Here is an 18,471-nt window from a genome sequence, read left to right on the forward strand (position 1 = left end):
CAACACTGACAATTTTAACGGGGTGCAACCGCCTGCTTGAGGTTCAAATCTCGGGCAAAACTAGTAGACTTCTGAATTAATAACCGAACGTAATAACAGCAGTGAGGGCAAAACTCGTGGGTAACGAGGTTGCCACTGCCAATAAACGAAAACACTATAAATTATACGTTTTTAAGAGGGTTTTGATCACTGAGACCAGTTCAAAATTGAGGCGCTTAGGATCAGAGGGGTGCAAGTGCCGAAATGATCATTTCGAGAAAACGGGCTTAAAAGTTTTTTTTCTAAATCAAAATTATCGAATCAATTTTTCTACTAAATTTTCGATGGAGTGTGTCTCATGAGGTCTAAAATGAACGATTCTGAAAGAAAAACCAAAGTTTAGCGATATTTATGTTAAAACGGCGAACTACTTTTATTGATATTTTTCACTTGCACCCTTCTGATCCCAAGAATGACACTTGCACCCCTCTGACTCCAAACAATATGATAGCATCCTTTTGGAACCTTTTGGGGTCTTGATGAATGGCCAGTTGACTCTCCAGGAATGGACTCATTCTCGCTAGCAACTGCAGCAGCAGCAACTTCTGATTCTCCAGAAGAACCGTGGATGTTTAATTTTTCTTTTTTTGGTCTAATTATACCAGGCCTCTTTCCTCCGTACCCTAAGTTGCAATAGTCCTATTTGCCGCTGATAGTGTTCGTGATATTATGCAGGTTGTTTCACCAACACTTTTTAGTTTTGGGACAATTACCTCAAAAACGACCATGTTTGTCGACCGGCTATCCCTTTTTAGTACCGAGAGATTTTGAGGTTAATTGTCCCGTCTCATCTGTACAAGCTCAGCAAGTGTGGGTAAGAAATGTCAAAAACAACTCTATGGGTTAACGGCTGCGGTGTGTATGTTTGTGAAAATGATGGATCAACCCATCATTTTCCTGACAGTGTCGTTACACACAATCTTGTTAAACATGGTGTCATAATATGGCCTAAATTAGAAGAGGAGCTGGACATCTTTATTTAGTTTAAATTCAGCAGTAGGTTCAAAGATGTCTATTTTTTTTTTTCATGATCCATGTTGATAAGATGAATGGGAGTTGAAACACTTGCCCTCCCTTCCGCAGAACAATCGCAACATTTGGTAGTGAAAGTATCACAATTTACCATAATAAAAGTTGATACTTTCAATAGGGCATAATTCGTTTGGTTAGGTAGTTAGATGGTTTAGTCTTGTAGAATTAAAAATAGAGAAAACGTGTGAAAAGTATTACGATGTTAGGTAAAGGTTATGGTATTCGCCTCCCCAATGCTCTAGTAAGTGTGTATTTGCGGTTTATGAATTTCGTTGGCTTATTCTTAAATCAAGCATTTTACAAGAACTAGAGGCTCATTGGATGGGAATGCTGTTGTTGGAAAATGTTATATTTCATTTGGTAAGACGTTTTTTTGCTTTTTATTTAATTATTCATTTTTAGCAAATCTTTACGTTTTTCGGTTTAGTTTGAAATTAATCTATGGAAGTATATATTAGAATGTACGGTTTTGAAGAATAACAATGAGTAGGTAGTCCTAATTACTGATTTCGGGCATTTTACAATAGGCATGCGGTATATTTTAATAGAACCCCTATGTAGATTTTTTGTAAATTATGATGGATTTTAACATTCAACTATGTGAGGTAGGTAGGGTACGGTAAGATGTGCTCTTATATCCATATTCTGGTAAATTTTCATGATTTTGTGATGTTGTGATAGGAATAAGGTAGCTTACTTCTACTATTAATTTGAGCTAGAATTTTTATTAGTTTGAAATAGGCTTGCTCCAAAAAGCAAAACAAACTCTCACATCCATATTTTGGTAAAATAGTATGATTAGCAATGAAATGGAAAAACTCTAAAAAGAAAAACAAAAATTTCAAAATTTAGAAAATGAAAGGCAAAAAATTAGGGAAAAACAGCAAATAACACTTCAATTACTTCACGCAAGAACTAATTCCTTCCTTTATATTTCTCTTTCCTCTCCTTTCCTCTTTCTTTTATTTTCATATACCCCTGCGCATACGATTCGGAGTCATATGATGACTGGACCCCGAGACAACTATCACGAAACCCATCACACATACCAGTGGAATTGGGGCGGAGACACGAAGCAGACGTTCAACAGACGACGACGAAGGAAGGAAAAACATATAAGATAAGTTAAAATGATTCCTTTAATAACACAAAATTAAATGTAGTTAGATGCGTGGGGAGTATGTAGAGGCCAGTCTCGAACCCGCCCATGTCCTTCCTCCAACTGGTATCGGGAGGGGTTGGTTTATTATCTTGAACTGCATTTTATCCATATTCCATGGATATAATGAAGTGCTTGATGGTTTAACCAACGTCTCAAGATCGCTTACTATTCTACGCTGCCTTCTCTAAACTTTAAATTTTCTTCTCCAAACTATTCTAATTTTCATTTCCAGCGTCAGCTCCCCGAGCTATTTAAACGCCATAAAAAAAAAAAAAAATTATACCAGGCCTCTTTCCTAAACAGTTATGTAAATATTCCTTAAAAGACTTAATGTAATTTTTTATAAACTACCTGTCGCAACGACCCATCTGAACTTTTCGAAGTTTCATTTTGTTCCGTGGGATAGTATGTGACATCATGAACAGAGCCTGTCGAAAACTCTGAATCCTCTGAGCTTTCATCCGAGAGATTTTCTTAGATATATTTGCCAAAAAATTATTGTTAAGTGCGTTTTGTGTTTGCCTTTTATCCCTATTAGCATTGGCTAAATTTGTCATAAAAAATATTTTAGAATTTTTTGTATACATAACAATGAGATTTTCATGCCGACGAAGTTACACCTGAATCTATTTTCATCACTTCTCTATCTGAGGACTTTGGATTATCCTGGTCAGAACCAGTAGAAAATCCTAGTAGGAGCTAGATGATGTTGTTTTCAACTGACAAAAATGTATACGTTCTAATGAAATTCTCGCTAAATTTGAAATACTCAGAGCGCGGCTTCATTTTACTCAGACATCGCCTTTTATATGAGACAGCCGTCGCTTGATCTAAAACGACTCAGTTTTCCGAGTAGCGGCTACTCAGACGACACGAAAATTGGCACTCAGCAAATTCGAGTGCTTGAACGGCGACAACTGAGTAAATGTTGATCAGTTTCTTCAAGGCCTTCCATCACTTGTCGTTTTTGTCTGCAATAAACATCGGAAAACCAAATTTCTAATGGTAAATATCAACTTATAATAACACTTTATGAACAATCAGATAATTTTGATTTTATTGTAGGGCATGATAATGGAAAATACCCTCATCTGTGGGTATAGGAATCATTCTCGGATGTGCATCAGCAGCAGCGAGGCAAATCACAATGAGAAAAGCAACAACTGTGAAAATTTAGTTTAAGATTTCTGGAAAATATAATAGTATATTCCAAAAATTTTTACTGTTTTTAATATTTTAATCTACATTATCATTAATTTAACTGGGTTTGACTATTCCTACGTAAAAGAAACGGCCAAAATCCGCTCCGGAAGGATTCGCGCATTCTGAGTAACCCCTACTCAGATGTCGCAAAAAGGGCTGTTAGTCAGTTCTGAGTAAAGGCCGTTTAGTCAGAACTGAGTAGGTGCGGTTTTGGCGATAACTGAGTAACCGTCACTCCAAACTGAGTAGCTGAAAGTTAGCGAGTTAGCCTTAAAGTAAAATCCTTTGGTGTCAGAAGGGTGCAAGTGCACTTGCACCCTTCTGACACCAAACAAAACAGGATTTTCATTGACACGTTTTTTCTAAATAGCTTAAAAATATCGAAATAATTTTTCTGTTGACCTGTGTCTTCTACAGAATGTTAGAGCAAACGCACCAACACGGGAGTATACGCGGCCCGATTTTGCTCATTTCAGCGGACCGGTTTTGGTATACACACTCTTTCGCGCACCGGACGGAAGCATTTGTAAATATTTCCAAATTGAGCATTGCACTGAGAAATCTTTTGCAGAAAATATATTTTTTTAAATTAATAAGAACCAAATAAATTTCTGAGCCGTGAGTTTTTCAATTTCGAGATGGTGATTGTTGCCTATGTTTCGACATCCTGGAGGAACTAGCCGTACAGTAATAGCAGGGCCAAGCAGATCCCAGCGACCAGCCCAGCGGGTCCAGGAAGCAGCAGTCATCCGAAAGTCAACGGAACCTGCACGAAATATACCAGCTGCTGTGGGGTTCCACCATCAAGCAGGAGGTTTTCCGCCGCTAGTCCCAGGATTCAGCTTCAGTGAGTCGGAACCGTTCACTCCAGCGTGCCATTTTGATCGGAATAACAAAACAACAGAAGAAGTGAAACCAGACAACTGGCCGAGTTTTAACCGGTAGGTGAATTGTCCGTCGGTGTATTCTCTTGGCTGAAGAAAGCAGGTTCCATTGAACAATCGAGGGCAATCCTTCAGGTGAGAAATTCATTAACTTTGACATTATACAGTTAGTGATGAAAAAAAAAACAAATCTCTTTCAGGACCTGGACCAAAAATCTGGCAAATTTTGAATTATATCCTTCGACATGGTTCAGGAAAATAGTTCATTTAAGTGATTCACGGGAGAACTCGTAGTTTGTTTTTCAATCAGTGTTGTTTGTAATATTATTTACTATGAACTTCATTGATAAAATCGTTGAATTAAGTGAAAGAGTGTTATAACAAGTATTCACCTTTTTTCCGTTTTAAGAAAACATTTTACATGCACATACGTTTTATTTGTGCCATAAACGTTGGTTTTATGAGCTTTTAATAAAGTGAAAAAACTGATAATCAAGTGTTTTAATTGATGATCATCATCGATTCTTGCAACTTCGACTCCCAACTTGAGAGCTGCATTACCCGAACTTAAAAATAAGGCGTTCGCATCAGGAGAAAATTCTCCCACGCAAGATCCCTTTCTACTGTTGGCGCTAACACGAGACATCTGCTTCAATCATTCTGCCACGGCTCCAACACGCTCCAGCGAATCTTCAGAAAAAAATATTTAAAAATTGTACCGGCCTACGCCAGCTCCTGGCCAGGGTTCTGAATGACTGGTTTAACTGTGTCACCTCCTGGATGCTGGAATTGGCCCAAATGTGACGAACATAGCCGCTTTGAGTTTTCACCGATGCCTCGGCCACCAGCTGAAATCTGTTGGCACTGATGATTTTAGGTTACATCGTGACTGCGGTGCTTCAGCTGGCCTTACAATTCGGTCGCTCGGAGGACACAGAAATACTGTTTCCAAATAAGTTCCGTTAACTATTTTCTCCATTTGTTTTATGAAAAACAGCAGTATCTGGCAAATTACAAAATATAGTTACAATTGAATTAATTTAAACTGTAATTACTTACCTGATCCGGGATATTTTTCATTGATAAGTTCCTCAAGTTTTTCCGGCACCATGGTTTCCTTCGAAGGAGAGGTTTTACAAAAAGATTTCAAATTTCTCTGTCGACAGCAAAATGTCAACAAACTCTACACGCTGAAAGGTGTTAACTCAGCACTAAACGGTAGATTTTTTTTCAGTGCATGTTTGCTCTCGCCCCTTTCTTGTGAGCAAATTTGGTGATTTTGTCGGTCCCGACGGCAAAGGCCCTATTTTTCTCACCTTCATACTAACCCTTGGTGCGGTATAAAAGTGATTAAACTCGTGAGCATTTTCACTTTGCTCGCGATTGCTGCGGATGCCCTTAATCTATACTTTAACTATCCAAAAAACAGTTTATCTCAGTTTTGATAAAAAATCACTTGCACCCCTCTGATCCTAAGTGCCTCAATTCATCTTTACTCTTCACCAGGGTTGTCAGATGGTTTTTTAAAAAATCTGTATCGGCCTCATGAAAAAATCTGTATTTATCTGTATTTGAACTTTAACGACCAAAAACTTATATTATTGTTTTCTATGTAAGTTTATCGCCTAATATGCTATTTGGAAATCAGTTTTGATGGTTTTAACGTATTCATTATTCGAAAATTGACAATTTATTTCATTATTTGAACTTTATCTAGAGCAGGGGCGAGAAACCTTTTGAACCAACGGGCCAGTTTTATTTCAAAATATTCTCGGCGGACCGCGCTAATATGAAATAAAACTCATAAATCATTTATCGAACTCTATAGATAATAACAAAAAGATTACTTGATAATAAAAAAAATAATAATTACAAATTTTAAGCGATTTTTTTTAATTTCAAATCATTAGTCCTATTAGTCTAAGTTCATTTCTATTAAAAGCACTTGAACGTTTAATTGATCATCATATCAGGCAAGAATGCCTTGTCCAACATCCGCTTAATGCGACACAACATGCATACCAAACAGGAAAATCAACATTAACTCTTCTGCACAACGTAGTACATAATATTGAAAATAGTTTTTCACAGAAAGAATCATGTCTAGGAGCATTTCTAGACATAGAAGGAGCATTTGATAATGTCTCGTTTACATCAATAATGGATGCGGCACTACTTCATGGAGTGCCTAGTGTTATAACTAACTGGATTAGCGCAATGCTAAGTAACAGGAATCTTCATTCGTCTTTAAGACAGGCTTCAATAACAAAAGTTAGCACACGTGGTTGCCCACAGGGAGGTGTACTATCACCTCTTTTGTGGAACCTAGTTGATGACGGCTTGTTGAGAAAACTCAATGACCGTGGAATACCAACCTATGGATTCGCAGATGATTATCTTCTGCTGGTAAGAGGTTTGTGCATAAGCACATTATTTGATATAATGCAACAAGCTCTGCGCTCTGTTGAACGATGGTGTTCTCATGTAGAACTGTCAGTTAATCCTCTAAAAACTAATATTGTATTATTTACTAAAAAACGTATCACCCGCGGGGTGCGCCCTCTTCTGTTTTATGGTTCCGAAATCACCGTGTCTGATCAAGTTAAATATTTCCGTGTCATTCTTGACTCCAAATTAAACTGGTCTGATCACATCGAATTCAGAATCAAAAAAGCATGCATGGCCTTCGGACAATGCCGACGTGCAATCGGAAAAAACTGGGGACTCAAACCCAAACATATTCACTGGATTTACTCCACAATAGTAAGACCAATTCTGACCTATGGGTGTCTAGTGTGGTGGCAGAAAGGAGAAGTTGCAACAGTTCGGACTAAACTAAATCACCTTCAAAGAATGTGTCTTTTGGGGATGTCCGGATCGTTCACTACAACTCCTACTGCAGCACTAGAGGCTCTGTTTTCTATCAAACCTCTACACTTGTTCCTAAAACAGGAAGCCTTCTCATGTGCTTTTCGTCTACAGGCAGTTGGTCTCTGGCTATCAGGAAATATCGAAAGATCATCGAGTCATACAAATGTGTGGCCTGAATTAGTTAGATTAAACAAGTTTAATCTAGCGCCAAACGATTTAACACTCTCGAGTAGTTTTCCCTACATGGGGTTTAAAGTCAAATTTCCTTCTCCTCAAGAATGGTTATCAGGTTTCGTAGAGGACCAAATGTCCTCTCATATTGTATTCTATACTGACGGTTCATTATCAAACGGCCGTGCAGGTGCAGGAATTTACTGTCACGAGTTGAACATAGAATATGCTCAACCTCTAGGAAAATATTGTACAGTCTTTCAGGCTGAGCTATATGCTATTATGTATGGAGTGCAAATTGCACTTCAAAAGAAGATTATGTTCAGAACAATTTATTTCTGTTCAGATAGCCAAGCAGCTATCAAATCACTCAGTGCTTCCAGTTCTAGATCAAAACTGGTAATCGCATGCCGGAAAGCAATCGAAGAACTTGCTGAAGGCAATGGATTAAACCTTCTATGGGTACCCGGACATAAGGGAATTTTTGGAAACGAATGCGCCGACGAACTCGCTAGAGCTGGGTCGGAAAAGGAATTTTACGGACCAGAGCCGGCTGTCCCAATATCACCATGTTGGTTCAGAAACCAAATTCAAACTTGGTCCTCTAACCAGCATAAACGATACTGGGAAGAGTTGGACACTTGTCGTCAAACTAAATTATTTTTAGAAAAACCATCTCCAATCATATCGAGTTACTTATTAACTTTAAATAAATCTCATTGCAGCATCTTGATCAGAGCACTCTCCGGTCATTGTAAACTCAACTATCACATGCACAACATTCAGCGTGCTGAATCTCCAGTATGTGGTAGTTGTGAATCAGATGTGGAAGATCCCTTCCATCTTATATGTAACTGTCCCTCATTTGCCAGACTACGTTTTCGTACTCTGGGATCTTACGCTTTAAGCGAATCTGAGTTTAAGAAATTAAACTTAAAAAACATTCTATCATTCCTTACCGAATGTAGAAAAGAGCTCTAATGCTAATAATCCCTAGTGGAAAGGCTTTATGCCATCTTAAATAGACTGAATTTATTTCTTCCTTTTATAGGTTTTTCAGGTTTCTCAGGTAAATGATGAAATCTTGGATAAAAAAAAGGCTAGGCACAATTTTCCCGTATGTTTGGATAACGTGCCGCTATTAAGCCTACCCCCATTCTGATACCTGATACCTGATAAAAAAATAATAATTACAAATTTTAAGCGATTTTTTTTAATTTCAAATCATTTATTTTAAATCTTTGAAAATATAGTTTTTCAATTAACTTTAACTTCTTCGCAAACATTCGTTCTTCCCAACATAGACATCATTTGCATCACATTTTTACTTAAAAACGTACGATGCACAAACACGTTTAACGCCTTTCCATATAATAATCATTTTTATCTTAACTGGCGGTATCTACTCATTACTTTCTTTAAAAGTCTTCTGGAGCTATGTATCTATATCACAGCAATAACTAAAAAACTAGAAATAAATTTTTTTTATTTTTGTGGTTCAAACTCACTGATCTAAATTTCGGTTTTCTGTACGTATTTCCAAAAAAAATCCACAATTTAAATTGGCCCTACGAAGCCCTGATTTTTTTTTTTCCTGCAATTCGCGAAAAACATTTTTAATATAACGTGTCAACCAAATTTGCTGAAATCCTGGGAATAACAAAAATTTCACAGATTCCTAAGCAAATTTTAGGAGAGTCTACATTCTTTATTGTTTTTCAGAATTTTTTTAAAGATTTTATTGATTAAACTTTAGTGCTACTGGGAAAAGATTTCGAAGGCCTGTTGAAGAAAATATCTTAACGTTTTGAAAATGAATTGTTATTTACCAAGTGAAAAGACTGAAATTGTCAACGTTTGGTATAACATCAGAGAACATTTCCACAGATTTTTGAATCAAATACAAAATTACAATACAGGGTTTTATCATGAATGTAAATTTTTTTCCGGCACTTTTCATGCTGAGTTTTAATTCAATTACTAACGAAATTAGCATTTTTATCCAATTTGATAAAATAATAATGTTTTTAAAATAAATTTCTGCTGAGTTATTTATCATACAACTTTATAGGTATTTGACAAAAATATGAAAATCATCATTATGTGCTCATAAATATTCTTCCGATTTTTTTTTAATTTTGCGTTTGCCGACTTTCATTTAGTTATCGATTTTGAATTTAAAAACGCTCAAGAAAAATAAGGACCCTTTGAAAAACACATTGAATGTTACATTTCTGAAAAAAAAAGTCCCCAATATGAATGATTGAGGGATAAATGCAAACAGAAACACGTAAATTACATATTTAAACAAGTCATCGCGAAAATAATTCAATTCGGAAAGGCTTTGCCGGCCGCACATTGGGGTCTCGAGGGCCGCGAAATAAAATTATTACTAAAGGCTAATTAACTCACGCCAGATGAAAACATGCAATTTTGTTGGCCGCAACCTAACAACCTTAGGACAAATTTTAAAAGTTTGTCACATTTGAACAGCTTTTTGTTGAGCATCTTTTCATTTTAATACAGAAAACTTTTAAACTATGTTTTTAATTGTCTAAATCGGAAGGCAAAATGCTTAAGATTTAGCTCAATGATTTTGAGTTATAATTCTAAATAATTAACCATATAATTATGAATGTTATTCTGAATTCAGAATCTCATTTCTGTTTTCTAAATTTTCCCAACCTTATTTCTAAAATCTTTAAATTCAAAAATGTATATTTAAGTACGAAAATTGAATTCATGTTATGATTGAAAGTTACAGAAGGGAAAGTCATTTATGTTTCCTATGTTTTAATACTTAATTGATTTTGGAAGATTTTGGGTTCCTAAATTCAAATCAATCAATTTCAAAACGAAATTTTAATATTTTCTTTTAAAACCCAAAAATAAACCTACATGAATACGTACAACAGATTTTAAACCTTTCTGTTGTCTTTCATTCAATCAATCTTGCTTAGATATTTTAGTTTCAGAAACACAACGCTTTCAAAAATTAAATAATATCTAAATAATAAATCTGGCATCATTCAAAAAAGTTTTTGAGAATTTGATATTTAGGATTTTAACTTATTTCCAACCTTGCCGAAGTCTACAAAACGTTTTGACTGTTACGGTGCCTCAAGAAATATGAAAGATTTATTTTGTTCATTAAATTTAGTTCAAAATTTCCATTTTTTGTTGAATTGGAACAAAAATGACAAAACGGAAACTTTTATCCCTTTTTTCCTCCAAAGTCAAAATTACTCGCGGTCCTTGAGAAAGTCGATTACTAAATTGAAACAATTTTTTTTATATTTTGTCATGTAGTTTTGCCAGCGCATAAATTTATTGAATGTATTTTTTAACCTTTTTTTAGTATTTATATCTAAGATAAGAGCTTATATGACTCTTATATTGCTTGAAATTTTCTGCCATGTGTTATCGATAAAAATTGTAAATCTTATTTTTAAATCCTGGCTTTAAAAAAATTACTGCATATCGTATAAGAAATGAATTTGTTTTAAAATTCAAAGTGTCTCCTACTTTATTCAGTTAAAGAGTTTTGAATTAAAAAACTGACGATGCAAATCTAATTGAATCTTAAATAAGAATTTTCTATATGATTCTCAATCTTTCTCTTTTTATGTGATAATCTTAAATACCACCCTACTGCAGGGTTCTATCTTTCATAAAGCGTGCATTGTTTGTAGGAATAACATACCTGAGTATTTGACATACCTTGGACGTACAGTAATAGGAGAGAGACTGACAGCACGGGGGAAGACGAGAATTTCACGGACAGTCGAAGGGTGTATCATTTCAACGGTGTGAGAAATATTAAATAAAGTGTGTAGGACCGACACTACAATTGGCGACGAGCGGGTGAACGAACCACGAGTAGTTAAGGTACGTTTCCCTTATAATTTTGAGCTGGTTGTCCAAAGAATTTGGTTGTTCTTGGAAGAATTTGTCCTCGGAAAAACGAAAGCGAAAATGGCTGCCGAAACGATGTGAATGTTCTGTAGCTAGAGAAGGGAGTAAAATGATGAAGAGATAGAGAAATTAGTAGAAGATTGAGCGATGGTTGTGTTCATGTTGACAATGTTTTGTTTATCATATTGTTGTGTTTTGTGTTCAATTGGCCTGAGGGGGGCGATGCCTCAGATCGCCGGGCTGTATCAAGAGGGTTACTATCGCAGGCGGTTGCCCAGTGGGTGGATATGCCGAAAACTCGTAACATTTTTCCAGGTTGGTAGGAAGAGTGTACACTCAGAAATAAATGAAATACAGAAATAATTTTTATCTAAATATTCAGTGATTTCTAGATGATAAATTACTCCAGTCATTAAAAAGTAACTGCCGCGATAATTATTTTTTATGCATTGGAAACATTTCACTTTGAGAAATCATCCGGTGCATAAATTTTATTACCGAAACATTTCAGCTGTCATTTTCTTCTTCTTTTGGGCAGGTGTTTCCTTTTGTTCCCTTTTTGATTTTGGACTTATTGTAGCATTCGGTTAGTGTTTTAACACATCCAGTGCTATTTTTACTGCGATATTTTAGAAAATTTATGTGTTTTGCCTTTTGTATTTGTGCACAGCGGTCATGGATTGTGTGAAGAGTCAGCTTGCAAGCGCTGTAACTCAGCAACTACGAGGTAAGTCAAGTTATGACAACATTATAAGTTTCATTAAATTAAAAAAATTGCCTTAAAGTAAACATTGCCAGTTCTGCTAGTTATAGCTTTAATTCGTAGTAAAGCCAGATTCCGTTTTCAAATTCAATTCAAAAGTTTACGTTTCGTGGAGGTAGATCAAAATTATATAACCACACCACCTCACCACCCATCTGAATCATATTTCAGAATACGTTAATGCATCTTTAGTAAAATGATGAATTTTCTTCTTGTAAAACATTTAGTAATAGATGGGATTCTTTTTCGTGATAGGTCAGTTAATTAATACAAATGTGATGAATAATTGAAAACGATGATGTTCCACATTATTTAAAATAAAAATCTTGATTTTGTATATTTTCAGAAACCGGAGTCGACACGATAGAGGTATTTCTTCTTCTCACTGAAGACGATGTTCTGAAGAAGCTTGGGTTGAATTTTTTTTTTTTTTTTTTAAGTGAAAACTTTGTTTTGTTTTTATGTGAAGCTTCAAATAAAGAATATTTTAAAACTTTTCATCCCTTTATTTTTATTAATTCTGAAAAAATTTCATAAATTTTCATTATGGTGCAATGATTATTCATATAACTGCTATAACCGCCGTTTAATTATTTTTACGACCACCAGATGTCACTGTTGTCCATCTCTCAATGCATAAATTTTAATCGCAGAAATATTTCTCAGTGAGAAATATCCCAGTAATTACACCATGAGAAATATTCTTGTGCGTAAAGAGGGAGAAACGTGAAAATACCTAAAAAATAATTGTTTGATATTTTATTTATTTCTGAGTGTAATGATATGCAGGATTGGCGGAGAAATGTATTGCAATGATTTACATAATATATAGCATCAAACCGTGAAGCATTGCTCGGACTAGGAAAGGTTTTGTTCACTAGTAAAATTTTTGGTTGTTCGCTGGTTTGTTGTTGTTTTTGTCTACGCTAGAGAACGCATCTGGTTTCTCCTGAACCTTCTGGTAGATCGTCGATGTTTTGTTATTTTCTCCAATTGAAAAGCTGTTTGGGAGACTAAATTTTGATTTTCTTCCTATATTTTTTTTAATGGAACTACAGAGGGGCGCGTTTTAAATCTGATTAATTCTGAACCTGAACCCAAGATGTAACATAATTTGTATTATTGATGTTTACTTGGTTGATATAACAGGAATGAGAGTCAATTAACGTATTTTTAGTTTTTTCTTAATTTTTAACAAAATGGAGTGATTACTCGAGCTAAGTGATACGGAACGTTTAGTTTTGGAGATTTTATGTGAAACGGAACTAAAAACAATATTCTTGGTTTGTGTGACGGGCGACGGGTCTTGCGAAGCTGTGAGATATCGTAAAAAAAAGCAAAAGCATAAATAAAATTATTCAAAAGGGCCCGATGATTCAATATTCGTTATTTTTGGAATGAAAGCATAAAATCAGTTGAGTGAGTTAAAAAGGAGGGAAATCTCAAATAAATGATTTTAAAATGTTTAAGAAAGAATTTTCACGTTGCTGATAGTAAATCGATTTGTTTAAGAGTGGTTGGCATGATCGATTTGTATTTGGTATTGTGTTAGCAATCTGATTATAGCAACACAGAGTGCATTAATCCCAATCGCAGCAACTCAGAAACTCATGTCAAACAATATATAAGGAAAAAAGATTGTAATAAAGTTCATTCCTTGTCTGGCAGTCATTCTATTAAGATTAACTTCAAGAGTTAACATATTAGTACGTCGGCGGCACCGGAACGTGTTATTTTGCCTAAAAGTTGGATACGGCTTATTTTGGTAAGATTAAGGCCTTTTTGTGTTAGAAGAAGCAGCCTATAAGTGAAGGGGCTGTTCTGCAAACAGAAAATGAGGTATTTGATATGAGCAGGGAGTTCAACTCTAGTGCTGGGTGCCTACAGTGAAGTGTCTGAACATTAGCAGGAGGCTATGTTCAACTCTAGTGCTGGGAGCCTAGAGTGGAGTGATGGAACATTAGCTGGAGGCTATGTTCAACTCTAGTGCTGGGAGCCTAGAGTGGAGTGATAGAACATTAGCAGGAGGCTATGTTCAACTCTAGTGCTGGGAGCCTAGAGTGGAGTGATAGAACATTAGCAGGAGGCTATGTTCAACTCTAGTGCTGGGAGCCTAGAGTGGAGTGATAGAACATTAGCAGGAGGCTATGTTCAATTCTAGTGCTGGGAGCCTAGAATGGAGTGATGGAACAATAGCAGGAGGCTATGTTCGACTCTAGTGCTGAGAGCCTAGAGTGGAGTTTTGAAACATTAGCAGAAGGCTATGTACAGATCTAGTGCTGGGAGCCTAGATTGGAGTGTTAGAACATAGGCTAGCAGCTATGTTTAAACTCTAGTGCAGGGAGCCTAGAGTGGGATGTTAAAACTTAGTAGGGAGCTAAGTATGATAATTCTAGAGCAGTGCGCCTAGAGATTAGATAAACTTGATAGTGAGATTAGTAGGGTTTATATAATGCATAACAAACATAACTTTTAAAGTTGCAGTCTGTTACGGTTGATTCTAGCGCAGGGAGCACAGAGATGAGAGTTAGACTAAGCAGAGAGCTCAGTTAAGCAGTTTTGAAGCAGGTCAGCTTTATCTCTAGGAGTGGGAACAAAGAGAATAATGTAAAACTTAGCAGGGAGCTGAATAGAGCTGGGTTTTAAATAAGTAAAATCAGGAAAGTTTGTGAAATGTAGACAGCCTCGGTTTGAGAACTATTATATAGTCGAATTGGCCCGAAGTGGAGTAGAAAATAAAATAAAAGAAGATTTGTAAAATTTTGCACAGGAAGACTCAAAAACGAAGTATTTGATGATTACAACAAAATAAGTAAAGCGCTGTAACGAACAGTGCTATCTAGCGTTGTGTGCACATTGGACCGGAGAAGAAAAGAAAGAAAGTAGTGAAAGATGTTGTGATGGAAGTTAGATTGTTAATTAGGCGAATGATGAGAACAAAGAGGTGATAAAATTAATCAAAATATATAATAACAGTGTACAATTCTTAATCTTTGAAACGTCCTGTCCTATTGTAAATTATAGATAGTTGCTAGAGGGTATAAACTACGAAGATTTCAAAGAAATTTGAGAAAATAGAAATGTCAAGTTCCCAGACTTCAAATATGGAATGTGGAGTTATGGTTGAACGAAATGAAGTTTAATTTTGTCATAAATAGAACTATTATTGTGAAATACTAGCAATATTTCATCTACCAGGATTTCAAGAAACGGGAGAGAAACTTCATTCATTAAATTAAATTTAATATATAAATCCCCATGGATGGTTTTTATGAGTAAATTCTATGGAATATCTGACCGGTGAGTTAAGTTAATGACTGTGGATTTGTAGTTTAATTAAAATATGATCAGAAAGGTGTTAGGGAATGAGCTATAGAATCAAAAGATCAAATGTCAAATCAATGAACACTTTTTTCGGTTGGGAAAGGAAATTTAAAGACACACATATTAGGAAAAGTTAAGGATAAAATAATAAGACAAGTTTCGGTAAAACATATGAGCAAAATAGACTTCTCAACTCATTATTTTATGTGCAAACAGATAATCATTAAAGTAATCATCAAATAGTCAGTGCGATATGTAGATCAATCAAGCTGTAAGTTATCCTGTTTTCAGAGCAATTTTTTTTTCAACGTAAATTTTTACTCAATAAATGTAGGTTTTTGAATTAGGAAAAAGGGGAGTGATAGCAAGAGATAGTACGTTGATCATTAAAGGATAGATAGATGTAGCAGTAAGGTGGATGTTGAGTAGGCCATGTGAAACGTCTAGAAGGACTCACGCTAATCTCTACTCGAAACAAGTCATCAAGGATGCATATCAATGTAACCATAAGGTTTTAAGAATTTGAATAGAGCTCAGGATTTTCCGAATTTAGGAATATGAAGAGAATCAGTTAACGTAGTAGCGATGAAGTTAAAAACTGATTTATACAATTTATGTGCAGGGTCAAACCGATTGACTTGCTGATATATTTATTCCGCTTTTAATTTTTTTATTTAATGAAAAGTAGGGATGTAGGGTTCTATCTTTCATAAAGCGTGCATTGTTTGTAGGAATAACATACCTGAGTATTTGACATACCTTGGACGTACAGTAATAGGAGAGAGACTGACAGCACGGGGGAAGACGAGAATTTCACGGACAGTCGAAGGGTGTATCATTTCAACGGTGTGAGAAATATTAAATAAAGTGTGTAGGACCGACACTACACCTACTTTATAGATATCAAACTTAAGGAGAAGAGATTTTAAACTGATTTTATTATCAAAATTTGTGTTCTCTGTTTGGGGGGTTATCATTCGTCGTTAAAACAATAAAGTTATGCTGTTGAGAAAAAGAGACTATTAAAGCTCCTACTAACCTATAATAAATGATGGTTATAGTCTTCACAAAAGCTTACTTGCAGAAGTTAATGGTCTGGATAAATTATATGTGCTGTTGCAAGCATTTGCGGTATACTGCAGTTCGAAAGATAAAGGTTTTAAAAGATTTAGCTCAGTTAGCCCGTGGAAACCGTTTCATCAACAATTGATTTAGATTTTCTAAAAAATCTGTATAAATCTGTATTAGTGTTCCAAAATCTGTATAAAAATCTGTATCTGTATCTTATCTGTATTGACGTTGAAAAATCTGTATAATACAGAAAAATCTGTATACATGACACCGCTGCTCTTCACCATCAATCAAGGCGAGTAAAGACAGGTGTGTTCTTATACCAATGCACGGAATCGTCCATCTTGTGACAGGCGTGACAGGCAATCGTAATCGTAGGCATGGTAGGCGAACAATTCGCTGTCAAAAAGCGCACCGTCTCCACCCCCCACCAATGAGAAACTTTTGGTACCCCTTGCCTACTTTTCCTCAATATGCACCCACCCTACTGGAGGCACTCTGCCATCAATGGATCGATGGATGAAGCTATTTTAGGTGTGTTCAACAAAACTCAATCGAAATCAATTGAAATGGATTGACAGTTGATCAGCTGTTTTTCCAATTGACTTCGATCGATTTCTATCAGGCTGCTGAATGAACAGCCCGACACTAATACTAACGCACTGTGTTTATTGTCATTTTGTTATTCAGCTATACACTATGAGGTTTCGGTATTGATTGTCTCATTTAAAAAGCAAAATCGGAATGATCTTTAATTTTATTTTCAATTAAGTTTTGAATTCCCGATGCGTCTCCGCTAGAATTGAAAATACAAAAAAAAACTGAGTTTATGTTCCGTCCCCACCAAAAAGAAAATAAAAAAAACGATGCGTATTTTATTTTTGTTAAATATTTTATTTCTTATATCAATTTACAACTTATATCAATTTATTTTGCGGTTAACTTTAGGAAAAACTAATTTGCTAACAACGTTTTTTTTTAACTCCCCGGGCGGGAGCACCGTATGACGGTTAAAATTTAGTCCGCTTAAATCGACATTTGCTTCGGTGCAGCAACTACACTGAAAGATGCTATTCGAAATACTCCATCTCCGACACAGCACCGCCGACACCACATCGCCCGACATCACTTTCACTAGCACAGCACCATCGACTCAGAATACCTGGCAGAGTACGACTTTCACAGCAACACCGACCCAGCATGATTTGCACAGCACCACCGACACAGCAGCACCGACCAACACAGCACCACCGACACCGACTTAGCACGGCACAGCACCACCGACTCAGTACACGACAGAGGACACCGCATCGAATGACACCACTTTCAAACTTGAAAATTAAAAAACAAACCGAATCAGCTGTTTTTTGACAGTAAACAACTGCATTTGTGTTAGTGCGATAGAAACCGATAGAAACAAATCCTGCTCTCGAGCTTGATCGATTTCGATTGGTTTCGATCGATTCCGATTGGCTTCATTGAACGTCAATTGGATTAGTTTCGATCACAACATTGGCTGAGTGAACAATAATTTACCAATTGAAATCGATTGAAACCGATTTCAATTGGCTGTTGAACGGGCTTTTTACAGAGAGGTGTCGCCATCAGCGTTCAGAGCTGTCAAACCTCATGTCAAAGAAAACGACCTGCTTAATATTTCATATGGGCGAATTCAGCAGTTGGCTCTAATCGAAAAAAACGTATTTAAGATTTCCGAACATTTTAGAAATTCCTATTAAAAAATCAAGCACTATTTCTTCAAAACTTATGCTAATTATTCGATTATTGTTCGTTGAATATCAAAAATAGTGCATTTTTCGGTAAGTTTTGATATTGAAAGTTTTACTCAATCTTGTTTTTTTTTATTTTATTTGTATCTTGAGGATTTCCTCATATGATCGCTCGCTTTTTATCGATTTTGCAAATGCATTCTTCATTCGTTCGTACTCGAAAAACAAATAATATGCCATTTTACCACGAGGTGATGTAAGGTAAAAAAAAGATTGCTCATCTTATGTGTTTATGTTATAAATGAT

This window comes from Uranotaenia lowii, chromosome 1 (genome assembly GCF_029784155.1).
Source record: "Uranotaenia lowii strain MFRU-FL chromosome 1, ASM2978415v1, whole genome shotgun sequence".
Taxonomy (NCBI): Eukaryota; Metazoa; Arthropoda; class Insecta; order Diptera; family Culicidae; genus Uranotaenia; species Uranotaenia lowii.